Source organism: Pygocentrus nattereri, chromosome 23 (genome assembly GCF_015220715.1).
Source record: "Pygocentrus nattereri isolate fPygNat1 chromosome 23, fPygNat1.pri, whole genome shotgun sequence".
Lineage (NCBI taxonomy): Eukaryota > Metazoa > Chordata > Actinopteri > Characiformes > Serrasalmidae > Pygocentrus > Pygocentrus nattereri.
In genome coordinates this window covers 10,487,423-10,499,257 of record NC_051233.1, presented here as the reverse complement: position 1 = coordinate 10,499,257, position 11,835 = coordinate 10,487,423, and positions in this window count along the sequence as shown.

The following is an 11,835-nucleotide window of genomic DNA, read 5'->3' as shown; positions in this document are numbered from 1 at the left end:
AGAGTCATGCATGGGGCGAAAGAGTTGAGCTTTAGACAGTGTTTGGCAAAATACTTTGAAAAAGCAGTGAGGCCTGAATACAGAATGCTTTGCTATATATCTATTCAGTAGCGTATTTTATTACAATACATAAAAAGTAACACATGCAGAACACATTTAGAATATGAATCTTGATGTGGCGCATGGGATAAGCTTTTTATGATTGTTTTTTGTTTAATTTACACTTGTCCTCATTGTTAATAGTGAGCAGTTTTCTTCATGTAATTCTCCTGTTAAAGCGTTTCATGAAAAAATAGTTTATCATTGAAATGAAGCTCTGAAAATTCTTTCGGAACAAACTTTTTCTCTTTCATTGCCTGCTTCAGTCCACTGCTGCTCTCATAATCTCCACAGCAGGAGTCCAGTACAACATCAGGGCGAAGCTTGTCAATTGGAAACATGTCCACTGCTGAGAAGATTATGGTCACATTTTATTTGGATGGTCCCCTATAGATGCTCCACAGATACTTAAATCATTAACAAATTTTCCGGTGATGTTCAGTTGATTATCAACAACATTGTGGTTAGAGTTAAGGTTAGAAGTAGATGTAAGTTTAGCCTTGAGGTTAAGGTTAGAGTTAGGGTTAGAAGTAGATGTAAGTTTAGCCTTGAGGTTAAGGTTAGAGTTAAGGTTAGAAGTAGATGTAAGTTTAGCCTTGAGGTTAAGGTTAGAGTTAAGGTTAGAAGTAGATGTAAGTTTAGCCTTGAGGTTAAGGTTAGAGTTAAGGTTAGAAGTAGATGTAAGTTTAGCCTTGAGGTTAAGGTTAGAGTTAGGGTTAGAAGTAGATGTAAGTTTAGCCTTGAGGTTAAGGGTAGAGTTAGGGTTAGAAGTAGATGTAAGTTTAGCCTTGAGGTTAAGGTTAGAGTTAGGTTTAGAAGTAGATGTAAGTTTAGCCTTGAGGTTAAGGCTAGAGTTAGGGTTAGAAGTAGATGTAAGTTTAGCCTTGAGGTTAAGGTTAGAGTTAGGGTTAGGAGTAGATGTAAGTTTAGCCTTGAGGTTAAGGTTAGAGTTAGGGTTAGAAGTAGATGTAAGTTTAGCCTTGAGGTTAAGGTTAGAGTTAGGGTTAGAAGTAGATGTAAGTTTAGCCTTAGAGTTAGGGTTAGAAGTAGATGTAAGTTTAGCCTTGAGGTTAAGGTTAGAGTTAGGGTTAGAAGTAGATGTAAGTTTAGCCTTGAGGTTAAGGTTAGAGTTAGGGTTAGAAGTAGATGTAAGTTTAGCCTTAGAGTTAGGGTTAGAAGTAGATGTAAGTTTAGCCTTGAGGTTAAGGTTAGAGTTAGGGTTAGAAGTAGATGTAAGTTTAGCCTTGAGGTTAAGGTTAGAGTTAGGGTTAGGAGTAGATGTAAGTTTAGCCTTGAGGTTAAGGTTAGAGTTAGGGTTAGAAGTAGATGTAAGTTTAGCCTTGAGGTTAAGGTTAGAGTTAGGGTTAGAAGTAGATGTAAGTTTAGCCTTGAGGTTAAGGTTAGAGTTAGGGTTAGGAGTAGATGTAAGTTTAGCCTTGAGGTTAGAGTTAGGGTTAGGAGTAGATGTAAGTTTAGCCTTGAGGTTAAGGTTAGAGTTAGGGTTAGAAGTAGATGTAAGTTTAGCCTTGAGGTTAAGGTTAGAGTTAGGGTTAGAAGTAGATGTAAGTTTAGCCTTGAGGTTAAGGTTAGAGTTAGGGTTAGAAGTAGATGTAAGTTTAGCCTTGAGGTTAAGGTTAGAGTTAGGGTTAGAAGTAGATGTAAGTTTAGCCTTAGAGTTAGGGTTAGAAGTAGATGTAAGTTTAGCCTTGAGGTTAAGGTTAGAGTTAGGGTTAGAAGTAGATGTAAGTTTAGCCTTGAGGTTAAGGTTAGAGTTAGGGTTAGAAGTAGATGTAAGTTTAGCCTTGAGGTTAAGGTTAGAGTTAGGGTTAGAAGTAGATGTAAGTTTAGCCTTAGAGTTAGGGTTAGAAGTAGATGTAAGTTTAGCCTTGAGGTTAAGGTTAGAGTTAGGGTTAGAAGTAGATGTAAGTTTAGCCTTGAGGTTAAGGTTAGAGTTAGGGTTAGGAGTAGATGTAAGTTTAGCCTTGAGGTTAAGGTTAGAGTTAGGGTTAGAAGTAGATGTAAGTTTAGCCTTGAGGTTAAGGTTAGAGTTAGGGTTAGAAGTAGATGTAAGTTTAGCCTTGAGGTTAAGGTTAGAGTTAGGGCTAGAAGTAGAGGTAAGTTTAGCCTTGAGGTTAAGGTTAGAGTTAGGGTTAGGAGTAGGGATAAACTCTTTCACTCTGATCGTGTAGTTCAGTTGCATTTAACAGATATTTAGTTGAATTTTAGTTAAAGATATGCTGAGCATTTACAAAGCAGCTACAGTGGACCATCCAAATAAAGTGTTACCAGAGATGATTAGTTTGATCATCTCAAATGCATAATAACTGATCATCATCATGATTTATCAGTCTGCTCAGGCTTTAGCAGGAACTTCAGTGTTTGTGAAGAAGCCATTAACTGAGGTCTTTGTCAGATTCATGTTTGCTACATGCACTGATTTTAAAAGTTAGTTTTTTTAAATGTAAAATTTAAAATGTTTCTTTCTTTTTTTATTTATTGGGTAAGCATTCTTAATGTATTCTCTTCAAAACGTAAAAGATAACTGTACTCTGAATACTTTCCTTTTTAAAATCAAACTTGGACTGATTATAGATACTTAATTTCTGTACTCTGAATAAATGTTCTCTATTCTTGTATTCTACCCAACCCTGACCATAGATGACTTTTTGTCAGATACAAAAGACATAGAAGGAGCATGTCCTGATGAAGCGATTAAAACAGATGATAAGGAAGTTGCTGTCAGAAGAGACCATGGCACCATGAATGTGTTCACACTAGTGTGAAAGAACAGCAACATCTGACCGGACGGCATTTAGGATACAATGGGCTTTTGATCCCATATAGTGAATATAATGATAGAGCTCTGATGCACATATAGTCCCAGCTGAGATCTCCATGAATAGTGTTGGATCTTAGTAACAATAAATTCACTTCATGTTATTTAACAGAGGGATCTCGGTGCATTCAACTTTTTATCTGTTACCAGTCCATCAGGGACCACCATTTACCCCCTATTTTGCCTCTAATTGTCATGCATCTCTCAGTGGAAGAGCAATGACAGGATCAGTTGTAGCTGATCTTTCTTCAGTTAGGCCTTCTTTAGCCTTCAGCATCTCTTCCCCTCAGCTCCATGTCTTCTCACTTGGCTTCTTTACAGCACCCCCCCCCACTCCTCTATTTCAAGCTGTTTATCCTTGAAGCTTCAGTCACGTTTGAAGGTGAAACTTGTGATACCAAATGTCTGCATCCATACCTCTGCACTGGAAAATCAAAAAAGGCATGATTTGATTTGCATTTAATCCTTCAATTTCAATACATACATTTAAATTTATTGTAACTGGAAATTCTAAGCTATAAAATGTGAAAAGTGATCTTTCAAACAACACATTTCATATGTTCTCTGGAAAAGTGTCTGTCGTGGCTGCAGTGCCTTGTAAAAGTAAATCCCTTGTAAAATGTTTTTGAAATACAAATAATACACAAACTTTTCAAATAAATATTTCCAAAGCCAAAGTAAGTTATTTGTCTTTGGTATTTCAAAACCACAAATGAATCATTTTGGTGTAGTACGTACCAGCTTTGTGCTTTTTTGGGAATCCTTCTTTGTTTTGCTAGATTTTCAACAGGTTGTTTAACTTGGATGAATAATGTTTGTGGGCTACAATATAATACCACACAGTACAGATCATTAATGAGATTGTGGACAGTGGCTAGGCCACTCAGGGACAGGCATTTTCTTTTTGTTTTGTTTGTCACTCTTAACATTACTTTAGCGTTTGACTTGGGATCATTAGCCTTCTGAAAGGCAAACTTTCTCTGAAACTTTAATGTCTTAGTGGAGTGAAGCAGTGTCTTGCAGTGTTTCTCTGTGTTACACTGCCACCACCATACTTTTCTGTAGGGATTGTATTTCTTGATCTGTGCCACATATACTGCTGTAAATTGTGTCCCAAAGCTTCATTTTGGTTTCATCTACTCACAAAACATTTTCCTACATTTTAGTTCATTCTTGCAACAAACTCCCAACAGACAAATGTTTTTGCATTTTTGCTTCTTACCCCTGTAGTTTTGGTCACTAAGAAAATTTTAATAAAATGATGTTTCAGTTACATACAAACTGTATACAGCAGAGCCTTACACCAGTATTGAAACAATTAATGATCATATTGCAGCAAAATAATAGTTAATGATTGCTGGGGCTATCAAGCATTTAATAGCATTATTTTGTGAAGTTACCTCTGATTAATTACATTTGTCTTATTTGTTCAATTTAAATGGCAGCTCATTTTTATATAGCTGTATTAGCAGACAAAATACGCTTTAAAATGTTTTTATTACTTTTGGACTTTCAGTAACTTTTTTTTTTTCAACTGGAACCAAAAATCATGTGATTTTCAGAGTGTATTCAGTTTCTCATCACCATCCAACATGGCCCCATTGTTTCATTTATTCAATTGCAAATTACAAGATGCATAATTAAAACCTTTTTAATTTTGGTGATTTTAGTTTTTATCTTTAGTTTTAATTGGTCATTTTTGTCCTCGTTTCCAGAAATTTCTAATTCCCATCACTGCAGAAGTCTTCAAAATCCAGCTTTTCAGTTATCGCCTTACTGATTCATACAGCACCACACAATTAGCTGCGTTTCTGTTTCCATCTTCCTTTGTTGCTTCCATCTTTTCTTCTACTCTCTCCTTTATTATGTAACCCACTGTCTGGCAGCCAGAGCTTGTGAAAAACAGGTTTGCAGAGAGTGAGCAACAGAAAGAAAGAGAGAGAGAGAGAGAGAGAGAGAGAGAGACCGAGAGACAGAAAGGATGGCCAAAGCCACTTAAGCTGAGCAAAACTATGGGAAAACACTCTGTGTTTTCCTGAGAAAGATTGTCCTGCTGCTGGCTGTTTTAAATTCCCACCCCCTGGTCTCCCCGCCCCAGCCCATTGGAATTATGGGAGAGGAAGACTGAATTGGACACACAGGAAGGTGTTACAGTGTGCATCACACCCGTGGACGATTCACGACCTGCATAAGTATGTGGCTACATGAGTAGAAATGTTCATTGCAGTAGTGGTAGTTCCAGTAATACTTGGCCTAGACGCAGCTTTAGTAGTGCATGTGCTAGTTGTAGCATCAAACATAAAACTTTTACCTTCCTGTTGTTCTTCCTGTAACTCCTGTCTGAACAAGTCATGGGAGTGACAGGACAGGACACAAAGTGTTCAGATGAAAGCTTTTTGTTCCACAAGGATTATCCTGAGTGAAACAGAATCGCCTGCCCTGCCATTTGGGCCACACCATAGGCACGGGGCCTGAATTGGCCCTTGAAAAGCAGTACAAAGAGCAGGCCGGTTGAGAGAAGATTAGCAGGTTTAGAAGCAATCTCCCTTCAGTGTGGCACTGTTGTGGCTGTTGCTTTGAGTATGCTTGTTGCTTTTTCTGTTTTATGTGCAAGAGTCTGTGTGTATGTCCAGGCAGACATGAAAGATTTAATTAAATTTTTTTTGGTGGTGGTAATTTTTTTTCTCCCCAATTTAGTCTTTTCCAATTCCACTCACTAGATAGGACTCCTTTAATCACACGATACTATCAACGCTAAGAGGGTGAAGGCAGCACAGTCTTCCTCTGAGACCTGCGAAACCAGCCTTTTCAAGCTTTTCGAACCATGCTGCTCACGCACTGGACGTCGCTGGACAGCTGAACAAGTGCCAACCGCCAGATCTGTTACATCAGCTAACAGACGCCTATGCTGACTAGTAATGCTTTGAGTGATGGGGAGAAGTGGGGCCATCCTACCCACCCAGAGTGAGCGAGGCCAATTGTGTTCGCTTGGACTCCCGGCTATGGATGGCTGTAGCATCACCAGGGATCAAACTCACAATCTCCTGAAGATAGAGCCAGGCGGTTGCACTACTCAGAAACCCCCAATTAAACTTTCTGAGACTTTCTGAGTTATTGAAAGCATTTTGCTGGGCAATCATTCTATTTAGGACATTGAAGGCGATATGTCCAGACATGTGAACCTCAGACAGCCTGTTGGCTAAGACCGACATTTTCATTTAAAGGACTTAATTCCCTCAAAGCTGCATCTCTACTTTCCCATGATTAACAACATCCATTACTATGGCTGAAACTCCAAAAACTTTGTCGTATCGTCGCAAATTGCATCAAGCATGCGAACAGCATGTCTGTCATCAGTTGTAATTGGTCCCATCTTTCCTGAGCACTGTATGCAAAATGACCCCTTTCCCACATTTTTGCACTAGTGTTGAGCTTGCTGGAAAAAGAGCAGGGAGTTTGTGTGATCTGTGTCCTGTATCACAGCCCACTGGGAAACCATGCTCAATAAGATATCAGTTCCACTAATGCAGTCGTCCCAGAACATTGTGTTGTTTTTTTACTGCTTTTACATCTCTTGAAAGTGTTCTTGATGACCAAATACTAGATCCCTTGTAGCTTTTGAGAAAAAATATAAAAGACCAAAAAACTTAAAAGTAGCACAAGCACAGTTTGGTAAAAGTTGTAGTTGCCCATTTTGGCATCTGCCATTTAGCCACAAAACAGTAATTAATTTAGTAATAAGCAAAGCAATTCCAAATGTCACGTAAACTTACCATACAAAGTCATGGTTTCTGTGACCATTTAGACCGATGTCATCTTATATCACCCATTATGCTTCAAGTATTTTATTGCAGTCTATTGGAATAACTGCATGTGTCTTATGAAGATCATAGAGTATCAATTAACTGTTGACTAACCATTACAGACCTAGCGAATGTCAAGCCAGATCGCACTCTGGTTTAGCTTCTTCAATTACAGGAAGTGTGTAAACCTCTTTATTTTGTCAATTAGAAGACTTCTCAAAAGTAGAAAATCTTAACCATAACATTACCCTTGAAAGTATAAAGGCCTGTTTGTGGGTCCACACATCAATGTCTTACTCTTGATAATACATAACGTATATTTGAGTTTTATAGTAGCTAACGAAGCACAAAAATAAAAATGATTGCCTGAGGCCAAAATTCAGGACACACTGGTCCAAAACAAAAAATGAAAACCAATAAAATCAGACAGTAAATAAAAAAGTTTATTTGGAATAAACTTGCTAAAATTCTTATAATATATTGGCCATAGTATGTGCTGTGAAATCAACAACAAAGTATGCCCTCAACAACAGAGGCACGTCCATGAAGTCCATTATTTTTTACATTATAAATTGCACATTGGCAGTGTCTTTGCAAACTTTTTTCAGTTCATTTCAAAAACTGTGGCTACTGATGGTGTCAGTATGTTGGTAACAATTTTCTGTCTTTCTTTCCTTTATGCTTCTGATGTTTTGCTGCCCTGTTTGTGGAATGAAAAATTTGAATAGTTGACTGGCAAGAACAAATCTGAATGCAGCTTCTTGGAACGCAAATGGAACAGACAATATTTTTAATCAATCATAGATTTTGGCACTTGTTCTTTGCAGGTCTCTGTAATTTTTATAAATGGTTAATTCAACTGAAACCACAAATTTGGTGGCCAAAATTGTGTTGCATCCCTGGTAGATACCAATATGTTTTTAGATGTTATTGAAATGTTGCATTATACACACACCCCTATTATCTAAGCCACTTATGTTCCTGGGTCAATGGGGGTGCTGGAGCCTGTCTTCAGCATTCATTGGGTGCAAGGCAGGAAACACCCTGGAAAGGCTGACATTCCATCACAGGGCAGACACAAACACAGTCTCTTGACTGCTTATCGTTGGACTAGGAGGAACAAGGAGAACATGCTAACTCCAAACATAAAGGACACTGGTTGCCCAGCCAAGGAACCTAACCCACTGCACCACCGTGCTGGCCTGTTGCGATATATTAAATCTGAATATCAAGCCTGAAGATCTGAGGACTATGATAGCATTGAAACATGGCTTCCTGTTCTGTTAGAGACAGAGAAGACCAAGTGCACCTGAAAGGTACTGGGACCCATTCACAAAGGCACGTACATCCACACGAGCACACATACAAGTATCATCCTTTATCCTCTTTTTCCCACGTGCTCCCACCACGCACACACGTTTGTACACTGCACGCACACACACATGGCTGTATTTCAGACGAGCAGGACAGCGCCTTGTAAGAACCCAGCCTGAAACTAAAGATGCTCAGGAAGCTGTGAAGGGTTGGCTTTCAGCACTCTGTTTTTCTCCCCTCCCTTACAACTGTCCATTCTTTAAGCACACAGCAGGCAGAGAACAGGTGTGAGCAATACATAACATACAATGGCAAAGCCTTTTTTGGGATTATGTAATTCTTAGGAGAGGAGGCCGGGTACTTATAGCCTCCGAAGGTTAAGGAGATGAAAGAGCCTGTATCTGTGCGTCCGGACGACTTTTTTCCCCCTCCTTCTCCTGCACAGAGTTCTTATGTCTAACTCTGAGAGGTGGAGAACGGTCCTGTAAAGTACCGGCTGTCTGAAAACGTAGGACAAACTGTTGCGACTTATTTTGTTGGGATTCTATTTTTTTTTTCTTGTGTGGGGGAAGGAAAAACTGCGTATATCTAAGGTATGTTTCTCATGGATTTTTGAATTTGCTGTTATAAGAAAGGAGATACAAGACCTTAAGATTAGATTTGCATTATTCTCAACAGAATCTTGTCTCATTTCATTTTTACTTTACATCTTTATTTCTTTGGTTGACAAAACATGGTCACTGAAATGCAGATTTGAAGGTTTTGTAAATTCTTACATAGAAATGTTGTATCTTAGATCAGTCTCAGCGTTCTCAGATTCGTGGAGTGAATGGAATTTTATTTTGCCATTAGGGTGATTTCACTAATTCACCTAATTGCATGTGTAAATGGAGAAGGAATATGCTGTTATTAAATCTGACAAAACTTGTAAGGTCCTGATAAACATGCTGACAGATGCAATTCATCTGAAGGCCATCACAAATTCCAGCAATCTCCCCAAGTCTTGACAGAGAGCAGAAAGAGGTCGGTTTTCCTCTCTCATCATTTATCTGCGATTTTTAAAAGAGGAATAAGTTTTGTGCGCTCCCGAGATCTTTCAGCCATTTCTCAGAGTCAGAGAGGAGAGGAGAGGGAGGGGAAGCACGGAACGACACAAAAGGCGACATTATTCCCCTGTGGATCCACACTGCATCCAGCCATGAATGGTGTATTGAAAAACAAAACATTGGGGGACTAGATTATTTTTCATGCCTCATAACTGAGCCGTTTGTCTGCCGGCTCGCATCACTTTGCCAGAATAGTGCACGGAATGGTCCGCGGCAGTGTTAAAACATCGCCAGGCCCTAATTGATGAAACAACGAGCCCTCTTATGGCTTTTTAGAAATTGAGCTCTCAAAATCAGGCAATGGATGGTGTAGTTGGCACACCGTCATAGATGCAGTAGAGAAGTCAGAGGCAAAGAGGACATGGTAGGATTCTAGTAAAGGAAATTACTGTCCTGATTGGGTTTTGTGAGAGATGCACAAGGTAGAAAAGCTGGTTGTGCATTTAAGCAAACATTATACAAGAACTTGCAGAGAATGGAGCTCTTAGGACTGGGTTGGGAAACTATGGTAGAGCATGGGGCTAAATGGCTGAAATAAGATGAGCAGCTGATCCTTTGGAGCCTGTTGCTTCTTTTTGCTATTGGTAACTCCCGAGTACCATGCCGGTATACTAGTAACTATTTCACCAACAAAGGTATGATATTATGTATGTAAGGAACCCTTAGAATCTAATTTGAGTAGAAAGTGGACAGGTGACTGTAGCCACACAGACTCCACCCACCCACCCGCAGCCCCTCCAGTCTCCTTCTTCCTCCCATATCTCGAGAGAGAGAGTCGAGAGGCGCCCCGCTGGTGTCATCAGCTGCCTAAGCGTTCTAGAGAGCCCCAGTGACAGATTCGCAGGAAGCAGCGTTTAGGCCCCGCCGACGGCAGCCACTGGCAGCAGAAACAGCTTTTTGTGTGCCCTCGGCCCCGGAATGTCCACTATCTGCTCGGCCGGAATATCAAATTCTCAGCTCGCCCTGGGATCCTGAGCCCCAGCCTACTGCTCGCCCACATTCCTGTGGAAGGTCAGGAGGGATTTGGGAAAAACAAAAAAAGAAAAATGGAAAAAGTCACATGGACTCATCTCGGGCATGACTGACAGACATACATGAGTTAATGGCAAGGTCACAGGCAGGCTTATGTGAGAGCTTTCAGCTTTTAGTTAATTCTGGGCATTTATGGATTACACTAAATTACAGTATTTTGTCAATTTGCCGTTTTTAGGAGAAGGACACTGCCTGAGGTGTGAGGTCCATTTCTAGAGGTGGGCATTTCTACAGTCTTCATAATTTTCAGTTGACGTATCATTGCTGTCGAAAACAAAACTTTCATCTTGAAAAAATTAACTTTATAGCAGAAGGGAAAAACTGTATTAAAATGTAAGGTAATGAGACAAGATTGTAGTATAAGTTACTTTGGATTATTTCTCTTGATTTATCTAAATTTCCATGTGAAAAAAATGGCAAAAATGGAGATAAAGATTTTGTTCCTGCTGTGACAATGAAAAACAGCCGATGTTCAGTTTTGGCCTAGAAAGTTGTTGAACAACTACACAACTAAAAAACCTACATGAATTTACTGGTGTGCAAGGAGATAATCTGGTAAGGCAGCATTTCTATGCAATCTAGTGTCGGGTAGTGTTAATAAAATTCAATTATGATATTTTACAAATATATCACAATATCAGATAATATTTAAGATTTAATTATTAATGAACTCATGCTTTCTGAGAGCTGCTACTCTATGCTAAAAGAATATATTACAACTTTACATAGTATTGTAAACATCAACCAGACAGAAAACACAAAGGAAATGTATGAATTATTTCAAAATAGTCTGAAGCATCAAGCAAAAGTTGTGTTGCAGTTAAGATTTTGTTACCTCTCTAGACTACGAAGACATCAGCATTACAGTGTGACACCAATATGGGTGTGCTACACAGACCACATGTGTCAAGCTCCAGTCCTTACGGGCTAAAACCTTGCATATTTCAGCACACAGCATCATTAAACACACCTGATTCAGCTCATCAGATATTCTGAATGAATTCAGAACAGTAATGATGGTAAACATTAATCTTTGCAGCATTTTGGCCCAGAAGGTCCCCAGTTGGACATTCCTGGCATAGTCAGTATCAGATAGCATTATCTAATTGTCGCTATCAGAACAAAACCTTGTATCTCCATTTTTGTTAATGTGTTTTGTTTGGTTTTTTGTTTTTTAAGAAAAATGTCAAAATGAAAAAAAAAAATCTTTTTCACTTTTTGACATAATTTAAAAATACCAGCTGTTCTTTATATTGCATGAATTTTGTGGACCAATATAAACTGTCTTGTTCATTAACTTGCATTGACTGTTTTTCCCTTCTTGTCTAAATGTACTGTTTTTGACATACAAGGTTTTGGCCTGACAGTGATGTAATACTGAAGGATATAAGGCAGTCATGTGTGGTTGTAATTTGTGACTATTTTGAAAATGTGAGCACCAAGACTTTCTTCTCATTTGTACTCAGTGAACTAGTTCTGCCTTGGTCATGGCTGTGTGTGTGGAGGCCTGGGGAAATGGGTCGACCTCACAATCCAACAGGTCAAATACTAGAAGCTGGGCACATGCCAGTTGCTAATCAATGACACTTTCACACACTGTATATATATATATATATATATATATATATATATATATATATATATA